The following is a 22,093-nucleotide window of genomic DNA, read 5'->3' as shown; positions in this document are numbered from 1 at the left end:
CTCTAAAACCCTATGACTTCTGTCTCATAGGGTGACTAAAATGTACATGAAATAAGATCATATATGTAAATGTTTAAGCTATTAAACAGTATACTAATGTTAAGACTATTTTTAAAATGGTGTGATTTAGGGCAATTTGTAAACTGTTAAACAAAATTCAGCTCTTTGAATATTGTTTACAAAACAAAGCTGGAAATGATAAAAATTAGATCCAGAGCACATGAACCATTTTGAAATAAAGTGTTTTCTAAAAAGGCGATATTCTGGAAAACAATACAAACAGAGTAATTTTTCCCTCAATCGTCTCTGTTGAAAGTAATATTCTTCCCCTACCCTATAATATTTGAGGTGGTTCTATTTGCAAGTCATTTCTAAAGGGCAGCAATTTATTTTGTATTAGTGATTCTGTGAACTGCAGACCCCACTCTGTGAGATCATATATCTCTATAATATCTGCCAGAGATGACACTGCATTGATGTGAGTTCAAGATTATAGAAGACATGCCTGTTTGAAAACTTTCATTGGCCCAATTGTGTTTCCAGATGGAGCACTGGACAAGAAATGGAACCCGAGGGTCTGACTAGTTGTTCTTTAGTCTGGTATGCCAGACTCAGCAGGAAAACAGTCAATACTTATCTTAATGATAGAACAAGTATGTAATGATTCCCAAGCGCTGAGTTGAAGCGGTCACCTCACATCACTTGAACATTCATTAGAATATGCATTAGAGAACTTTGTTAGGAATACTAGGCCTCATGTTATCTAAAGAGCCAGTGGCTCCCCCAGCCCCTATCTTCTGGTACTCAGGACCCCACAACATGGCCCAGCCTAATTCCTAAGCACATAATCTCTCTGCTCCTATATATAACCACTATATTCCAGCCAAACTGAATTGAATTTTCAGAATGTCTGATACTTTCTTATCTGCCTGGCTCTCCCATGCAGTCCTCAACTTGAGATTCCCCTTCCACAACCCCCACCATCCCTACTATAGAAGAAAATCACTTCCATCTTAAATCCTACCTACACTCTTCCCCCTGGAAGCCATCTCTCCATCGTCTATGTATCCAGTTATAATAATTACAGATTGCATCTTTTGAGATCATGCACCAAGCACTGTCTAAATATTGTCCATAGCTTATCCTACATACAGCCTTCAGATAACTCTATAAGTACTACTGTAATCCCAATTTCCAGATGAAGATGCTAGATCCAAAAAGATTTATGAACCAGTACACAGCTGGTACAGGCCAGGATTGACTCAAGAATAGACATCTGACGTCTAGAACCAGTGATGTGCAGGCGCCAGCTCGTACCAGCTTGAGAGAGCCCATTGTGAGTACCTACTTGCAGTTCTGCATTTGGTGATGTACTGGTAGCTTAGCATAGGCTGTAGTGAGACTATCTACACCATGGAAATAGGCATGAGCCACAACCCATTACAGCCCTCATTTTATTCCAGACCATCAGTTGTTAGACATCTACCGGTACACCGCTGTCGAGAGCTCGCCCTCTCAACCATTATATCACACTGCCTCGCCTATTTGCGTAAGCATTATTCCCACTACTAGACTGTGAGTTCCTCTAGGCAAGGGACTATGTCATACTCGTTTATATCTCGTGCTTTCTGGGCACATTGCCTTCCTTTTCCACAGAAAGTATGCAATACACAGCTATTGAAATGATTCATAATTTGTTGCCAAAGTAGCTAATACCAATTATGAAATGAAAATACTTACATACTTAATATTATTATAAGATAAAAAACATAGTAGTAGCTTCTCTTCTAGTTAAACCAGAATATTTTTCACTTTAAAAAATATTATATATGTTACATATTTCTGTCTTTATTATAAGGGACTGACTCATGTGGATATGGAGGCTGAGAAACCCCATGATCTGTTGTCTGCAAGAGGGAGATCCGGGAAAGCCAGGGGTAGAGTTCCAGTCCAAGTTCAAAGCCCTGAGAGCCAGGAGATCCTGTGGCATAAGTTCTAGTCCAAATCGAAAGGCCTGGGAATGAAAAACCTATCAATGGTGTTTAAGTTCCAGTCTGAAGGCAGAAGACCTAGCTCAAACAGTCAGGCAGAAAGAAAAATTTCCCATCTTCCCTCTTTTTTTCTATTCAGCCCTTCTGTGGGTTGGACAAGGCCTGGCCACATTAGGGAGGTCTGTCTGCTTTACTCCATTTAAGGATTCTAATTCTAATCTCTTCTCTAAACACCTTGCACACACACCAGGAAATAATGTTTAACCAGATAACTTGACATCCTGTGGCCCAGTCAAACTGACAAATAAAATGAACCATTACACTAACCAACAAATAGGAAGGATGCTGGGTAACAACTGGCCTTTTTCCGACCTCATCAGACCTCTGGGATCTTACCTGACCCCAAGAATTGCCCCCTTCAAGGGTCCCCACTGTCAGACCCTGCTTCCCCACCTTCCTTAGGCTCAGACCCCTTAGATAAGGAGCCTATCCAGGTCATAGTTGAGCTTGCTGTGCCTCTAGCAATGGGCAGATTAAACTGCTGACTTCTCCCAGGAAGGGGCCTGTCTGGAGGCCTCCCATGGCCCTCTCAGTGCCCACACCATCCCACATGCCCTAACTTGTTCTCCTGTGCCTACCGGGGACTCTCAGCATGCCAGATGACAGAGACAATGTTTTCTGTTTTGTTTTGCTTTGCTTTTTGACTAATCCTGAGAGCATATACTGCATTTTTCATCTGTTTTTGTCCTCTTGCCCTTAGCACAGAGCTGGCCCCAAAGCAGGGACTGTCTGAGAATAAAAGAAATTATATCATATCAGAAGATGCTCAAGTGTTCTGACAGCCTCTACAGGGCACCTAAAAGGAGCAAGGAAATAGTGGCAGCAAAATGTCTACCTGGAACAGTAGGAAATAGCATAATCCAGAGGGGTTTCACTTTATTTAATTAACCCTCATAATATTTACTATGTACCAGGCATGATTCTATGCACTTCTAAGATAATAAGTCATATTGAATCTTGAGGAAACAAATAGATTGAATAACTTGCCTGCAGTCAACAGCTGAATTGCACAAACCAAACAGTGCGGCAGCAGACTCCTGCTCCTGACCAGGACCTGCTGCTGCTTTTGTGAACCAGACAGTTATGAGGGAAGCCAGCAGTCAGGCCAATGGGGCAGATTCAAGTTTGGGGAATGACTTCTGGACCAGAAGTCAGGGAGGCAGAGTGCTGGGGAAGCCTGGGAGACAGAGTTTGATGGAGGAAAAGATGCAGACTGTTCTCACCAAACGCAGGTGCAGCTGGGACCAACAGGAGCAGAGCCAAAGGAAGTAGGTTCTCGATGCCAATCTCAGTCTCCTTAGAGAGCAGAAAGCAACTGACTTATCCTTCATGCACTGTTTGGTGGCTAGTGGCAGGCTCTGGGGCCAGACAGCCCAAGCTCTGGATCCCAATTCCACTGCTGAACAGCTGTTGACCTTGGACAAGTTACTTTGCCTCACAGAGTTTCTACCCTGAGGAATTGTTCTAAGGACTAAATAAGATAATACGTTGTAGAAGGCCCTCAACTTAGTAAGCAATTACTAAATGTTGTTTTATATTCTTATTACTGCTGTTACTCATTTCATATCCCCCTTGGCCTTGTCTGAGCTGATGTAGTAAATTTAAACTTTGTAATTGACTCCTACAGTATGTCTGGTCCTGGCCTTGGGCCAAGTATATTTTCATTATGAGGAATTTGTTCATTCTCAAACTTTTTGTTTGTGCTTATTGTGTGCGCACCAAGAACTATCTTAGATGCTTAAGAGACAAAGATGAATAAAGCAGTTTGTGCTTTAGGGTAAATGAAAATGTAAAAAAAAAAAAAAAAGTCTTAGAGCTCATTCTAATAAACGGTATCCCAGTGGTATAAATGAGTCACCATAGAATAATGGAGAGTAGAGTGTCAGCTAATGGGTGGCGGGGGGAGGGGGCCTGGGATCTTCATATTTGAGCTCAGTGTTGAGGGGTGAGTAGGACCTCATAGGTGGCAGGGAATGGAGTGGCTGGTATTCCCAAGGAAGGCACAGAATGAGCAGAAGCATAGAAGTGAAAAGGAACAAATTATCTGGCATGGTTGTGAATAGGGTTGTAGCAGGAAATGAATTTGGAAAAGGAGGTGGGCATCAGATCCTGTAGACAGCAGAATAGTGCTGAGGGGCTTTATGTAGAGGCGACAGTGGGATTTAATTTCTATTTTAGAAAGATTAGTTTTAAAAATTGATTAATAGTGTCATCTCAACTTCAGTAAAAACTTTAATGATTTACATATGCCAACTACAATCTTTGGCCTTAAACATGTATCTCCTGAACTCTAAATTCCTTAATATTTTTCTTTAAATTAGCTGCCCTTTTTCCTCAAAATTATTTTTTTATATATTTTTATTTATTTCTAGGAGAGAGAGAGAGAGAGAGAGACAGCGTGAGTAGGGGAGGGTCAGAGAGAGAGGGAGTCACAGACTGAAACAGGCTCCAGGCTCTGAGCTGGCAGTCAGCACAGAGCCCGACGCGGGGCTCGAACCCACGAACCTCGAGATCATGACCTAAGCGAAAGTCGGACGCTTAACCGACTAAGCCACCCAGGCGCCCTCCTCAAAATTGTTTTAAAATAAGCTTTATATCACAAGCATAAGTGAGAAGTCAGTGTCATTTGCCTTAAGAGTGAACACAATGGAAGCCATATTAACCAAACGATATTATAAAATTTGATCCAGATACTTTTCAAAACTGTTGAGTCTGAAGACCATTCGTCTTTTAACGCTTTCAAAGTAGCTTTGCTAAAATGCTCCCCAGAAAAGTTGTAGTGGGTAGAAAGCTGGGTGACGTAGAGGGTAAGGAGTTGAAAGTATGAAATGGGAAGAATAGAAATAGAGGCAGCAGAGATAAAAAGTTCAAGGCATGGGAGCTAAGGGATAGATTTTCGCATGGACTATATTTTCACACCTCTGCACCTCTGCTTCTGCTGAAATAGCCATCCCAAACCCTCCGGTGTCCTCTTTCTCTCACCCAAATTACTGTTCTCTCCCACTGTTTCCACAAAATAGTTTTTATAGTTGGTATGTCTCTGTAGTCCTTGCCCTTGAAGTTGTGTGTTGCAAGCTTTGTATTTTTGAGAACTTGGCAGTTGCCTACAGTGAGTGTTAAGTTTAAAAAGAAATGACAAGAACAAAAAATGAGTTTAGTAACTGTCAGGTGGATGTAAAGGATATACTAACACCAACGTGAGACTTCCTTCTTGATCCAATTAGGTAAACTGGGTAAAGAACAGAAAAGGCAATAACTTTCTGATCACATGACCCATATTATGAGCCCAAATTGCCTGGAAGCATCTTACACTTTGGGAAACATGGACTAGAGCAGACATTTTAAAACTTCTTTGATCAGGACCTATAGAAGAAATACATTTTATATCTGGAACCACTGAGAATAAGAGCATGTGTGAGCTTGTGTGCGTGTGCGCGTGCACACACACACACACACACACACACACACACACACACACCTAAAGAAAAGAGCACCAGGCAAAAATAGCCACCTTACTCTGTACACCTTGTTGCAGTATGCTTTATCTCATTCTGTTGTCTTTCCTTTTTTTCTTTTTTTAAATGTTGATGGGGGAATGCTAAATTGATTTCATCCCCCAGTATTGGCTTGTGAAAAACTCATACTTTAAATATCTCTGAATTAAGGGAAGAAGGACTAGAGGTAAGGAAACAACAAAAGAGCCTATTGTAATCATCCAGGCAAGAAATGATGGGTCCTACAGGATGCTAGTGGCAATAGAAATGAAATAGAGGTGAAAATGACAGTGTGATTATACTCATCTTTAGCGAGGTGGCATTTATAAATCCATTTATTGTGAGTTAGTTTAATGTGCATCAAGCTCTCTAGCAATTGGACAACTTTGGGGTAACTTTTGACGGGAAAGTAGCACTTCTAGGAAAATTGGCTGGTGGCATCAACCTTGCAAAGCAACACATTTGATCAGATTCAAATCTGNGTTTTTTTTTTTTTTTATTTTTTATACGTTGGAAAGCATTCTATTTGCAAATTCCATTCACATCATGCTCTTCAAGAAATCTTCAGCCGTGGACACACTTGGGTTTTTAAGACTGTGCAGCAATTGTTGTCCTGGATGATAGCTTGTTTTGTAACCCTCTGGTAGCCAAACGAGTGTGACAGTGATGAAATTAAAATCGTAATTACATTGTGCTCATATTGTTTGTTTGAGTGAGACTTAATGACTGGGCTCCCTTGAGCAAACTGCCAAATATGCGAATGTTTCAAGTTTTAAAGCAAGGAAAAATACATTTTCTTGAGTGGCTCTGGAAAGCCCACCTCTATTTACACGTGTGGCTATAAAATAAACAATCTTCACCTTTAATTTATGTTCACTACCACCCCAAGATGCTTAGGTGTTAAGAAAGGACTGTAGACGATGCATTTGCCAGACAAAAAGCTTTCCCCGTTATTAATGACTGGTGGTGCCCCAGTGTAATCAAAGGGCACAGCTGCAGTGATATACAGCAGTGACAAACCTCAGGATCTTTCCTTCTCAATGTTAACCTAACAGCTAGCAGCCAAGAACTTCAGTGCTGTATATCTACAAGATAAATAGCACCAGATATGAATATATGTATTGCTTACAGTCTTGAAAAGTATTGTTATGTCCCCCTCCACAGTCATTCTAAATATGACGCAAGCGCATTTTTCACCATTTCAGTACAATGCTTGTTGTTTGTAAATGGCAATAGTTTTCTAGTGAAGATTTAAAACCCTCCAACTGTCCCACTTACTGCAGGCTGATTTGAAAACCGGTGCCTATGCTGCTGATGGTGTCAGTAGAGCAGGTTTCCAGAGATTCATAATCCCTTTTACGTTGACAGGCAGCATCAAAAGAAGGAATCACTTCAAGAATATACTAGAAATCATTTTTATTTTTACTTCTCGATCATGCCAAGATGATCTAAAGGGAAAACTGAAAGTCACTCATGATATGAATTTGACATGAAGGAATCCATAAGAAGAATTCACTGGTGTTTTTATTTCCAGCTATTAAACCATTTTTCCCCCCTCTCTCTCCTGCTTTGAAATTGTGACCAATAAGTACCATATTTTGCTTTGTTAAGAGTTCAAGAAATGCATTTAATTGGGGGTTATGGCCAAGATAAAACACAGACTAAAGAGCCAGTATGAAAAGAGGTTCACTTTCTGCACTTACTCAGGTGTGAATTCCTGTGGAAAAATTCTATAACCACTGATCAGGTTTCCATTAAAAATAAAGTGAACAAAACCACTGAATGGACAAAGCAAGGTCTTTTCCCAGATCAATAGCAAAGACACGTCCATGCACACACAGAGGAAGTCGGTGCAGCTCCATGACCTTTTCATGAACTTTCCGGGAGACGGAAAGATCATTCAAAGGGCAGAGGTTAGCATTCATGCTGGTCACAAACAAAAATCAGATTTAACCTCGTAATGAAGGATTCAGGGCTCTCACCTACTGATGCAAATGAAATACTAACAGTGTACATTTTCCTACGGCAGAAGAAGCTGCTTTTGTTTTTGAAGCATATGTTAACATTTATTTATCAGCTCATATTATTTTGCTATTTTTATCAAGCATCACCAGATTAAAGGTGAGGTTTAAAAACTGGAAGACCTCAGTCAAGATGGGAATCTTTAGCTCATCGAGAAGAACAGATGCTCAAGAGGTCCTCCCTGGGTGCTTCCCCCACCAGCTCTAGGACACACAGCACAAAGGGAAGAGTGGGGTTACCAAAAGGCACCATAACAGGGAGGTAAGAAGAGAGCTCCCGTTAGAAATAGATTGCACAGGTCATGAGGGGAAATCTGAGTGTGGACATGACCCATCACACAAAGAGACCAGATCTCAGTTTTTTGCTCCAGAGATGTTCAGGGCAGAAGAGACAGCAGTGGAGATAACTAGGAATCTAGAGCATTTTACAAAAGAGCCATGTTTTCAGTAGCCAAGACTCAGGGCAGCATCACTGGGAAAACCCAAAAACCACATGGCTTCCTGGGTGGAAGTTGTCCACACAGAAGTGCTAACCAGTAACTTTTCTTGCCAGTGTTCTTCAACAAAGGGGAACCCAAATAAACCAAAGTCTTTCAGAATCAATTAGTGATAAGGCACTTTGGAGGTCTTTGAGAAATCAGGCAAGTATCAGAATATAGGAATTCTACTATTCAGAAAAATTCAGTATCTTAAGAAGAAAAGGCATTTTCAGAGAAATTGATGAAACCACTATATGTCACAAATGGCTTTGCAATCTCTCTGTGGATGCTACATGGTCGATCAATGTTAGAACATCCTGAAGCATTTAATAAATGCACCTGTAACATATAGCAAAATCTAGGCACTAATTCTCTTGTGTTCTAACATGTGTCCTAAAGATATATGCTATTCTTGCCTGTCCATTGTGCGAATTTCCTGGGTACAGCATTTAACTTTCTCAATCAGTTGACATATGACATAAGCAAATTTCAATACATCTGAAATCTATTTCTACCAGTAGTGAAACTTAATTCTCAATATTTTGTGTTAAATTGGAAATTAGCTCTTAGCAAAACAAGTTTATCTATGTGGGCATGTGGCAAGTGAAATGGGCCAGGGAGGGTGGATGCCTAATAAGCCTATTGAACTTGACATTTAGAGAAAAAAAAACTTGGGAGAGCATTCCAGCTTTCCCTCTTTGTTTTCAAGAAAAGAGATCAATGCTTGTTGATAGGTATGTATGTGTATGAGGGGAGGAGAGTTGGAGGATGCCAGCCAATCAGAACAGAGACAGACCTTGACCAATCAGAATGAACTGTGGGTCTAGTGCTGGGGGCAGAATCCTAAAACTCTCTGGCAAGTACCAGTTAAACTCTTTGGCTGCTGACCTGTGGGGAGTTGGAGGATATACTGGAGAGGGACTGTTAGCTCAGGTAATAGATAACATACAGCATCAGACATAGGGAATCCTCTTAGGCTTGGGAGAAAGATGGTGTTTGGTTAAATGCCCATCTGTCTGGGTTAGAATCCTGACTCTACCACTTACAGTATAAATACTCTTGGCTGAATTAATTAACATCTGTAGGCCTTGGTTTATTCGTCCGTATAATGGGGATAATAATGGTAACCTCATAGGACCATACAGAGAATCACATAAAATGGTACATTAAAGGGGCACCTGGCTGGCTTAGTCGGGTAAGCGTCCAACTTTCGCTTAGGTCATGATCTCGCAGTTCGTGGGTTCGAGCCCCGCGTTGGGCTCTGTGCTGACTGCCAGCTCAGAGCCTGGAGCCTGTTTCAGTCTGTGACTCCCTCTCTCTCTGACCCTCCCCTACTCACGCTGTCTCTCTCTCTCTCTCTCTCTCCTAGAAATAAATAAAACATTTTTTAAAAAATGCTACACTAAATGCTTTAAGTGCACTCTTCATCTACCCAGTGACCCCCTGAGGTGGACACCATTCACTATCTGCACTTTACAGATGAAGAGATGCAGTCTCTGGTAGGCTGACAAACTTGCCACCATCTCACATGTGGTAAGAGGCAGAAAAGGGACTCAACCCAGGAAGCCCTGCACGGAGCCCTGTGTCAACCTCACGGTCTGACTCCAGAAGCTCTATTCTAAGTTGGTCTTAATGGCTCTGCTTGAATGGTCTCCCACTGAGAGCCATAGTATTTATTTAAAATAAATAAGCTGCTTATAAAAGGACTAAACATAATGGATTTCTGCCTAGCTTTTTCCAGAGAGGCCAACTTGCCCAAGTTCACACATCTAATTAGTGGCAAAATTGTATTAAGGGTCCATCTTCTGGCCCTTAGTACAGTGTTCTTTCTACCACACATGCAGCCGTGAATATAGATTTCAAAACAGATTGTAAGACCTCTCTGTGAAGCATGGTATAGTGGATAAAAATGGGGACTCTTGAGATAGACAGCCTGAATTAGAATCCTGATTCTACTGATGTGTCCTGTGACCTTATAAAACTTCAGTGACTTCTTTGTGCCTTATTTTGCTCATCTGGAAAATGGGATGATAATAATAATATGACCTATTTCCCCAGGTCATTGAGAAGATTAAGTGAGGAATGCATGTAGGACATTTAGAACAATGCCAGGGACCTTAAAACCACCCAATAAATGTTAGCTATTATTATTTTTTCATTCAAGGGCCATAGCCGCTGTGTAATCAGATCAACAAGCTGAATTTCAGAAATTTTGCCTCTCACTTTCCAGAAATATGCTGGGTCAAGAAGACTAACGTGGGTACATGGTGGACTGAAGTACTAAATTAGAACGATAGAGAGTTATTTAAAGTCTTCTGAAGACGAACGGTTAAGCCTTAGTTCTGAAATCAGATAATACTTCAAAGAATCTTGGTAACATTATAGAGAAGGAAGTATTATAGTTGAAAAAGGAAAAAATTAGAAGGGAACCCATGAAAGCATACCATACCCCAGTGACAGTAAATTTTACTAAGGGAAGGTTTAGGCTCACAAGAATCATGATATTATTCATATCAGATATAGAAAGCAAACTCAGCTAAATATAATTTATGTGAAACATTTTAAATGTCAATTTTTAAAGGAAATATAACATGGAACATAATATAAATGTATATTAGAGTGAATGAAAAATTATAATTAACCTGAAATAAATATAAAGTCCAATTTTGAGGGGAGAGGGCATAAAGATTTCAAAACTCTATTTCCCTTTCATCGATGTCCATAAAAAATTTTTTTTAATTCTTCACAGAGCACAGTGAGCGAGTTTCGGCTCCTTCTCCCTTTTAATGTGTTCAACTTGGTTTTAAGCACGCATCAGAAAGCAGCTTACAATGAAAGCCTTTTGTCGTCTGTAGACAGAAATGTCAGAAGCTGAGCCTGGGCCAATACAAGGTATAAAAGAATTCCCCCTGATGCCATCTGTCCTTCAAGGTCAAGCCCTGCACAGCTGCATGCTCAGGATGGCCTAGGATCACCTGGGTAACCTCTGGGTGACGTTCATATTTGAGATGTGACCTAAGATGGGGAAGAAAGAGGAGAAATAGCAACATGATACTTAACAGATTCTGGTCTGAGTGATCACACATTTGGCTCTCTGCAAGGCATAAATCCATTATCTTCAAAACTGGCCTGCCTGCGTTGCTGGCATTCCTCCTAAACAGCTGCAAATGATAAGCCTTACTCTACATAATTTCCTTTAAAGTACCTTAGAGATATGATTAGCCATATACATATATGTGATGGACCCTATTTTTCCTGTTGCGGTGTGGAAGGGCCAGAGATTTCAGTGACCTGCTCCATTTTTTACTGACTCTTCAAGGAGTTCTGTGAAGCTGCTCTGTTCTACAGAGATTCAGATTCCAATAAGAAGACCATATCATAAATAAAATGAACTTCAAAAAATTACTAGAACTAGAATACGCATTATAATCTACCATTCTATTTTTCCTCACATGGGGAATTTTTCCCCCTATACCGTTGTGTTAAACGAGGTGGTTTTAACCAAGAGCTCCTGGAAAAAGAAATACGTTGGCACTGGATTCTGGCAGTGCTTGAATAAGATTAGCCCCTATCAAAAACTAGGGGCCTTAGATAAAATTGCTTTTGGGGCTTTTGAGTAAAAAAAAAATTTTTTTAACCAACTGGAACTCTCCTTTTCCAATCTAGTAAACAATGCCAGAACCAGAATCATGTAATTTAGAGGGGTCTACGGTATGTGCTGATGCCAACATATGACTGTCTGGCAGAGGTATCAACTGTTTCTATCTCCTCCTACTTTGGTAGCATCAAATTAGACATGGCCAAAGTATTTACACTTTGAACACTGTAAAAATGCTTCTTCCTCCTCCCATCCCAGGAGCTTGCTGCACTGTATTTATCAAGTACCATGGGTTTAACAGGGCCACAGATTCAGCCCTGGACCCTAAAGCTGGGGAAGGTTATTTCTGTGGACACCAGTCATTAGGTACTTGAGTAGTGTCTATTCTGCTCATGCCTTAAATAGATAGGAATGGATGATGTGATACTGAGGAGGAAAAATTCAAATGATTATGCTTGTTAATCAAGTTTTTTAAAGGGCTTTTTATTTATTAAATATAAAAACTACTATTAGCCAGGATAAGTTGAACCTCATGTGGCAATGAGTGACAACTAAGATTTTGTAGAAGTCTGGAAGAATTGAGAGTAATGAATCTTCTGAAAACAACCTTTTTTAATCAAAAGAAAAATCTCTCTATATATGTGTTTGTTCATTTTTCCTTCTAAAGAAAAAAATTTACCTCATACATTAAAAAAAACAAGAATCTTCCCATATGTTTTACATTAATGAAACAATTTCCTCTCTGAAAAGAAAAGATTGTTAAAAAAAGTGGATTTAACTTTGACTCATCATTAGCTCTGTCTCCTCCCCTGCTCTGGCATTCTTGACTTTCAGTGCTATACATCCTTCCAGGAGAGTCTAGTAGTAAAATCATGGAGGGAGTTTAGCTTTTATTGATTCTGAAAGAACAATATAACAAGATACTGACAATAATAAACAGATACAAAGTTGTTTCAGCCTGGAAACAATTGCAGCCATATAACCCTTGGTGGCCTCTTTTATATGAACTGTTATTTTTCTCTCCACAATGACTAACACGGGAACTATCATCCATCCAATCCAGCAGGTTCCACTTGCTCAGGAAATGGTTAAACTACTACAGGTCAGCCCTGCAGCCTCATGGAAATGCTTTGATTTGTCTCCCACACAAAACCAATTTGAGTCATTTATTTTACTAACAACTCCCAACAGAATCAAGACACTACACAAAGTCTCCTTTTAAGAAAAATTTACCCTCACCAAATGTGACTTTTCCAAGAAAGTTTTCTCTGGAAAAGACACTGATTTTGTGCACTTTCATGAAGTGATTATAAAGCTTTCACTTAAAATTAAGGAATTGCACAATTTGGCAATTTTCTTAAAGGAGCCTCACAATTCCAATCTAGTTTCATTTGATGCTGTTTCTGCCACTGAAAATAAAGATCTGACTCAGAAATTATCCAGAGTAAACAATTCAAATGTAATATTACTCCTAGCCACAGAATAGGAGGATGTGGGTCCCTGACCCTCGTCTTGGGGTTATCCAGTCAGTCAACAAATACATGTCCAGTGTCCTCTGGATATATCATATTATAATAGGTGTTTGTATAAGCTCTTCTAGTTAAAATATTGCAAATATTTCTATATCCTATCTTCCAAAAGCAGACTCTCCTAGGGAAAGAAAATCAAACAGTTAAAAATATACTTCTCAAATAACAGCTCCTTTTCCCAAAATGGGTGATTCATAATTGAGTCAGCTTCTCCCTGATGGGAGGTCACCGTAGGAGCAGCCAAGAGGGAGGGTGACGTTCTCCTGTGACACCGCAGGGTCATCCTGCAGCTACAAGCCACTGGCTTCATACATACACCTGAGTGAGCAAGATTTGGGGTGATGGTTTTGGAAAGGAAAAGAAGAAACTGAGAAGAGAAAGAGGACCTAGAAATTCCTTTGGGAGAAAATAAAATCTCTTTTGTATTTCAATATCAAAGTGAACTCAGTTCTGCACATGACACTGTCAAACTGTAAGGCTTAAGAACGCCAGTCTGCATCAAGTCGTTAACCTTTTAGAACCTACTCAGAGCAATGTAGTGTGACTTTATTAATGAATGCTTTAATGTGGTCTATAAAAGCTAATAAACACAGACACTTGCTAGGATTCATCAAATTTAATATTCCATCAAACCTTTCAGTTTAAAAACCAATGCCTTTGTTTTTAAATACCCAATCCTCAAAATGGGAGTCCTGTGCTCCAATTAAATTTAATGCACCAAAAAATAAAAACCATTAAGAACTTAATACTGGTCAAAATTTTTGAATAAACAATAAAAGAAATAAATGCTGTGCAACATGAATTAATAACTCCAGAAAATATTTTATTGAAACCATAGACAACCAAGAGAAGTAGCTCTTGAGAACAGACTTGCTGTTTAAGGCAGACATTGTCTGCTGTGTTGCTAGGAGGCAAAAGACCCCATTGTAAAACAGCTGGGCTTCTTGCTTCAGGCAAATGCAAATTCTACAGTCAAGAAACTTAAATAGAAACTTCTAAAATTTTTTCACTATTGTACTCAATGGCCTTTACATTTTGGAAACCCATACTTGTGAGCCTCACTTAGTCTGTAAGATCCCTTCTTGTGTAATTTCAATACATACATTTTCTCCCTGCTATCTTATAAAGCGTGCTACAAAAGAACAGCTCACCTTGCCTGTATTAAGTGTTCATCTATAAGAGTTCTTGGACAAAGTTTTCAAAATGTTAGTTTGCTTTAAAGACGCCTTATGGTTTGTTTTTGAATGTTTGTGTGCTGTGACATTTATCAGAAGAAAAATGAAGAGAACTTTGGTGGTCTCACTTGAGTTTGTGTTCAGAATCTAGGTCATGGTCAATGCCTGATATGTGCCAAAATTTTGCACAGGTCTAGGAAAAGATTATCCCAGGTCCTGAGACCCTTTGGTAGACAAAGAAAGGGGCCTATTAATTCTGTCACCAGGACGATCTGAAATGTCATCAGAGAAAAATCCAAGTGGATTATTATCTTTTTCTCCTTAGATCATCCTGTAGATGTCTTAAGTGCTTTGCAAACTTTATTCCTCTTTATCTGGTTGTCAGATAGGTTATCTCTCATTTTACCAATGAAGTATCAGACACAGTGAAGTTAACTGATGAGCTGAGACTCCAACAAAACTAAATCAAGAAGGCTACTGACATCAGGATCTTTCCATCATTCAGAATGTTACCTCCTACCTCCTGGAACAGAGAATGCCAACTTATGTGAATTTTACGCAGTTCAGTTAATTTCTCTCAAACATACTGCATACAGTGCAAAGTTCTCAAGCACACTCCAACACAGAAAAAAAGGTGACTGTTTTTTAGATTTTTTTTAAATGCAAGCACAGAATCTACAAGATAGTTTAAATGATATGGGAAGTGAAAAGCTACTATGCTGCTGCTACAAAATGTGAATAATTCACTCACATTAACTGAGATTTGTGTGGCAAACTGACTCGTGAATCATAGAGTAACCATAAAAAATGACAAAAAGTAGGTCAATTTTTAAATTTCAGTTATATGTCAATCCATCTTAGAAACAAGAGGGCTACATTTTTAGTGAGAATTAGACTCAGGTACAGGGAAAGAATTTAGTATGCTTCAAAATCACAGAAGTTATATTTAGCCAGGTCTTTCAAAGATATACTCCCAACCATTCACCTTAGGGATAGGTGTGCTAAGTTTCAAGAGGTTAGACAACTTAACTTCTTTAACCTTAATTAAGGTCACAGTTGACACGGTCAAGTTCATCTGTATCATTTCAACTATAAATTGGACCTCAGTAAGGAGAAAGGTTTTTACTAGCTATATTCTGAGCTCCCTTCTAACTAAAATGTCCAACTAGTCATTACCTCTTATCACAGAATATCCAGGTCCCCTGTTTCCCATTTGATGCTCTATTCATCCTTATTTCATTTTTCGAACATTGGGAGACAAATGTAGAATAATGTGTAAGGTACATCACAAGTCACATTATTGTGACGTTTTGGGTTTGTTGGTGGGGATTGTTGATAGAAGGGTCAAGGTCATCCTAGAAATATAGATCATGGCTTTGATATCTTTACAGGAAGCAAGAGGACCAAGGACTGGTCCAAAGGAGAAGCCACTGGATGGTGCTGTACAGCTTGGGTGACAGTCAGATGAGAGAGAGAGCCTGGCTGATTGTGTGGTGGCCCTGGCTGGGGGGCAAGTGCCCACTCTCAGTTTCCCACTTGTTCTGGGTGAGCCTTTACCATTCTAGCTCCAGCCATTCCTGTAGGTCTTAGTTGCCACAGATGCAGCTAAGGATGTGACTTTTGGGCTGCATATAGAAAGCTAGGCAGTCCACTCTTGGCCAGGAATATGGTGGAGAGGAATGAGAATTGTAGAAGACTTTGCTTCAGGGGCCGACTCAGCCTGTTCTCAAGGCAGTGGGGGGCCCTCACAGAAAGCACTGTAACATGCTGCATTAGGAACTAGCAACCCAAAGGTCTAGAGTTCCTTTCATTCCATGTAATACAGTACTGTGCTGAGTCCTGCAGACTACAATGAGCAAAAACCCAACAAGGTCACTATAGTCTGGTCGCATGTCTTTACTGTCAAAGCTGCCTCATATAATAAACTCATTCAGAGTGGGTATCAGTACAGCTTCAGACTCTTTTAGGCATGTTTTGTCATGAGCTCATCGTTGCCCAACTCCCCAGAACAGACTACCCGCCTTTGACTCATGTCCAGAAATAGTGGAACAGTAACTGTTCTCCAAAACCTCCACAATCCCCTTCATCTATACATCTTTGCACCTAGTTTTCTTTCTCACTAGAATTAGCTTCTCACTAACTCTTTCCTTATTAATTCCTTTGACTCTTTTCTTAGATAGCCAGGAATCTTTGTCTTTTACTCCAACCCCATCCCAAACTGACCTGGGCCCCCTCGTGTGTTTCCTGGCACCATGTACCTCTCCTATCAGAGCTTTAAATTGCCTTTTGCTTCCCTGTCACTTCCACTGGGCTCTAATGGGTAGACATTACCAATAAGGGTAATGTCCCTGGTTAGTTCCTATTATTGTATATATCAGCACTAACATGGGCTCTGACCACAAGGTCCAAAGGTAAACTACATTTCAATTTAATCGGTTTCCTTTGTAATTCTATTTTTTTTAATGATCTAAAAACATTACTTCAGGAAGGCATCTTTAGGTTTCATCTGGCTGTTGAAGGAGTCTGTGGCATAAGAAATTTAAAAAGAATTTTTTAATGTTTATTTATTTTTGAGAGAGAGACAGAGCATGAGTGAGGGAGGGGCAGAGAGAGAGAGAGAGAGAGACAGAGTCCGAAGCAGGCTCCAGACTCTGAGCTGTCAGCACAGAGCCCCACGTGGGGCCTGAACTCACAAGCTGTGAGGTTACAACCTGAGCCAAAGTTGGTCACTGAACCAACTGAGCCACCCAGGTGCTCCTGTGGCATAAGAAATTTTAAGAATTTCTGCAGAATGCTCAGTAAGTATATGATGAATAATTAGTTGGAGAGTTAAATGGATGAACGAAAATAAATTAAATGAGAGAAAATTCCCTATGATCCAGAAAAGAAAGAAGGCTCCAGGTCTGGGAGTTGTGAGAACTTGCTGCCCATGAATATATTTTAATCTACAAGATGGAGCATGAAATTGCAGAAAAAGTTCAAAGTTTATTGAATACCCAATACATTTTTGGCCTGTGGAAAACTCTCCATTGCCTACACTACCACTAGTCCCCTCCCCTTTCTTCCTTGCTAGCAAGGCTTATCCACTATAATAGTGCTAAAACAGCTCAATGCTCCCATGGTTAGTTCTGGCCATGGCCCACTTCTAGACAATAAGATGTAAGGGAAATCTGTAGGAGCTTCTGGGAAATAAGTCCTTTGACAGTGATCTTGGAGAGAAGTTTTCCTGCCTTTGAGCATAGCTTTGTGAAGGTGTACAGTCTAGAAGTACTGTGGCCATCTTATGTCCAAGAGGCAATAAATTTGAGGATGATAAGAAAACATGCTAAGATGGCAGATTGAAGTGGGGGAGGAACCTGGGTCCTCAATAATATGATAATCATTAAATCATTCATGGCAGCACCTTATCCAAAACATTTTTATTTGTTAGATCAATAAATATAATTATTATTTAGCCCATGTTTTGGTGGGAATCTTATGGCTCAATGCCTTCCCATCTCATCCGGCTACTGATAAATTTGGCTGCCATGAGGATTAGGGCTGCAGTCCTGAACTAGCTAAGCACATCATTCTTCGTTTTCAGTCATACGTTAATATCTCCCTCTGCAAAGATCAGATTTATTCAGTAATTATTTTAGCCCTAGAATACACCAGACAGAAAAGAGGAGCATTGGCTCTGTAGTAGGGAAATAACTTCATGATCCCATAATCACCATCACCAGCAGACCTCGCTGAAACATTTCCATACACCTAACTCTCTTGTGTCCTGACCTAAAATGCCAGGCCTGGACTGAAAACAGCCTACAGAAAAGGCTAAGTTCTACTCTGAAATTAGAGGTTGCTATGATTCACGCCAGCTCCAGGCATCGCTTTCCCCAATTCCAGCCCATCTCCTCATGTACCTCCTGATATTTCTCACTTTCTAGTTCTCTCTGGGGATTGACACACCTTTCCAATGGCCTGTAAGCTCTTTTGAAGTCAGGGACATTATCCAGGGGTTATTGTATCCTCCTTCAGTATCCAAACAAGGAGTCAATAAATGTTTATTTGATGATACTTTATAAAAGGTTTAGGACTACAGGCATACTTCACATATATTGGGGGTTCAGTTCCAGACCACAATAAAGTGGCTATTGCAATAAACCAACTCAAAAGAATTTTCTGGTTTCCCAGTGCAAATAAAAGTTATGTTTACACTATACTGTAGTCTATCAAGTGAGCAAGAGCATGATAACAAAAAAAAAGGCATGAACATATCTTAATTTAAGAATATTTCTAAAAAGTGATAACTATCATCTGAGTTTTCAGCAAGCTGTAATCTTTTTGCTAGTGGAGGGTCTTGTCTGGATGTTGATGGCTGCTCACTTGTCAGGGTGGTGGTTGCTGAAGGTGGGGGTGGCTGTGGCAATTTCTTAAAATAAGATACCAATAAAGCTTGCTGCATGATGGGGGAATGGCTGGGCAGAGGAGCAGTCAGAACACACATAACATGTATCTACTAAGTATACTATCTCATCCTGATCACCCATCACTGCAACAAACATAACAGTGAAAGATTTTGAAATATTGCAAGAATTACCAAAATGTGACACAGAAACATGAAGTGAAAAAAAGCTGTTGGAAAAAGTGGCGCCAATAGACTTGCTTAACACAAGGTTCCCACAAACCTTCAATTTATAAAAAATAATAATAATAATAATATCTGGGAAGCACAATAAAGTGAAGTGCAATAACATGAGGTATTCCTATATTCATGAGAATTGAGAGTACATAACATAATCCCTGCACATGTATAAAGAGATACTTATGATGCCAAGCAGTGTGCACTTGAACAGCTGCATGAAGGATAATGTCAAGGTCACTTGGATCTGAGATAGGAGAGCAAGGCTCTATAGAAGAGCTGCACCTCAAACTAGTTCTGAAAGTGGATAAGAACAAGAAGAGGAATGAAAGGACCCACCAGGCAGGTCACATAGGGTAAGCAATGACAGAGGCAGAAGGACTTTCAGNATGAGCACTGGGTGTTATAAGGAAACCAACTTGACAATAAACTATTATAAATAAATAAATAAATAAATTTAAAAAAAGAAAGTAGGGGATAAAATGGGAGAGGCAGTTTTATATTAGATGGTAGAGGGCCTTTATTGTAAGCTCAGGCGTTTAGGCTTCATATTATACAGGGAGCCATTGAAAGTTGTAGGAAGAGTTACAATTATGTGCCTTGCAAATACCACTAACCACACATCTTGCTATGAAATCTGAGTCATTCATTGATGACAATGCCAGAGGCTGTACTGTCAGCCAGGTGATTATTAGATAGTGGAATTATCTGGTTGAATAGGTTGTATAGGACAGACTCAAAAGCCTTCTTACCTATGAACTGTTGCTTTCTGCTAACAATCATACTTGATTTGAAGGAAGGTCTTTCCATTACATTACCAGAGACAAATTAAAGTCATCGTCTTTTATTCTTCATTTTTGACCTCAAGGGCAGAGGCCTGTAATAACCTACACCTCACTTTATAGCACATCGCCACAGTATACCCACAAGACTCCTTTACTCTTCTCTCAACAAAGAGTTCCCCTAATCCCACATCCTTATTTCATCTTATTTTAGTATTTTCTCCTCCTCACCCCAGAACCTTCATCACCATCTCTCTCATCCCCACAGAGGCATTCTGATGTTGTTGATAGGTGCGTGTATCTTTGTAGATCTAGTGTTGTTTGTATTTAACAAATTTGAATTTGTTTTTTAAATTTGGACAAACGGCATTACACTTTACATCTCATTTTCTCTTACTTGTTCACTTATAATTTTGCTTTTAAATGTATCCATATTGCATATCAAAATATTGCATATATAAACATTGAAAATATTGCCTCTGTTTGCTGCATACTTTTCCATAGAATGCAACCACCCCACTTAGTTATTTATTGTCTTATGAAGGGCGTCCATGTTAATTCCAACTCCCAATTACCACAAACAGCGCTAAAAAGACATCTTTGCGTGTGATCCCTCGTGAAAATGTCTCTCAGATGTGTCCAGAAGTGGGCTTGGAGAAGTAGGATGACTGTATAATTTATTGTCTTTCCTAAGGGGAACATTTTGGGAAGTAAAAGGGCACTAGTAGTATATTATGCCCAAACCTCAGGTTTTCCCTGCCTTCCTGCTAAGTGTCATCTTTGCTTTAGTTTCATTAAGACTGTCAGATTGCTTTCTGAAATGATCATACTCCTTTACTCTTCTCCCAACAATCAAAGAGTTCCCCTAACCCATATCCTTGTAAACACCCGGCATTATCCAACTTTCCAGTTGTGATATTCGAATGTGTCTGAAATGGTCTGTGTTGTTCCAATGACCAGTAAACTTGAGTATCCCTTCTGGTACCAGTTCACCATTTGAGTTTCTTCTCCTGTGAACTGCCCCACCATATCCCTTATGCATTTTTCTTTGAGGCTTCCCATCTTTTCCTCTGGTCAGTTTGCAAGAGTTCTTTGTATAGTCTACGTAATAATCCAATAATCATTTTTTTAAGAGGCAGTTTTAAGCATTGCAGATTCTTCTCCCAGTCTGTCTGCCCACTGACATTGTTTATGAAGCTTATAGTTTACCGTTGCCAGGGTCACCATTTTCTCTTTAAAAATAAAAAGACATGATTATCTTCTTCCCCAGGTTCTGGCTGACTCTCTAGCTCTTTGCATATTCTCTATAAAACAAGAGCAAGATAGATAGTGACTGAAACATAGCCTAGGATATAAGACATCTGGGCCTGCAGAATGGGATAATAAAGGTGAAAAAGACCTTGGACATCACCTAGTTCAAACCCCCACTTTACAGATACAACATTCCAAGTCACAAAAGAACAAGTGGCTTGACGGAGGGCTAAGGGCACAGCTCTCCTGCCTGATTCCAGGCTGGGTCTTCTCAGCACACCAGGCACAAGGTGAAAGTGTCTGTTCCTCCAGCCGTTCCTTATCGACATTCCCTAATCAGTACTGGCTCACCCTTCCATTTCCCATCCTGTAGAGTGAGTCTTGTTTTTGTTTCACGGTGGACTTCTTACCCAAGGCTTGGGGCGCTAATAGGCTAAAATGGTTTCATTTTAGGATGTCATGATTATCAGCACATGCTTATTTCCTGCATTTTCAACATTTTCAAAAAGTAAAGCAAAAGACCTCACCTAGCTGTGCATGTCTGAAAAGAGCCCACCAAACCTCCCAAGTCCAAGGCCAACAAAACTCGGCTCCATGGCTTCCCCTGTTTCATATTCACACGATGTAAAACACATGGGCCAAATTTATGTCACTGAAGTTTGCCTGGCAGCCTGCATTTAAATCACCAAGGTTTGCAGCGCCACATTTTAGGGTGTCGTTTGCAGTCCTGTAGCCAAGAGCTCTGAAGGAACCAGTGCACGTGAAGGCTCGTTAGCCAGCCGGATGCGATGGGGCTCTCCTGGCAGGCTAATTAGTATGCTGCAGCGTATGTGCATATCTCTCAAATAGACATTGTTTGTGTCTTTCCTCAGTGACAGGGGAGACTGTTCAGTAAGACACCTTACCTTTTAATATGCAGGGTTTGTTAGAAGAACAGCTCAATTCATATTTCCCCGGTTTGATGGTAAGTGAACAGCAGTGGCAATATTAATCTGTAGTAACCTGTCAGTGAACTCTACAGCTAATATGATGTAGTTATGATTTTACCATCAATCAGGACTGAACAGGCTCTGGGCAATCCTTACAGCACAG

This window comes from Crocuta crocuta, unplaced genomic scaffold (assembly GCF_008692635.1).
Source record: "Crocuta crocuta isolate KB4526 unplaced genomic scaffold, BGI_CrCroc_1.0 scaffold219, whole genome shotgun sequence".
Lineage (NCBI taxonomy): Eukaryota > Metazoa > Chordata > Mammalia > Carnivora > Hyaenidae > Crocuta > Crocuta crocuta.
This window is presented reverse-complemented; position numbering follows the sequence as displayed.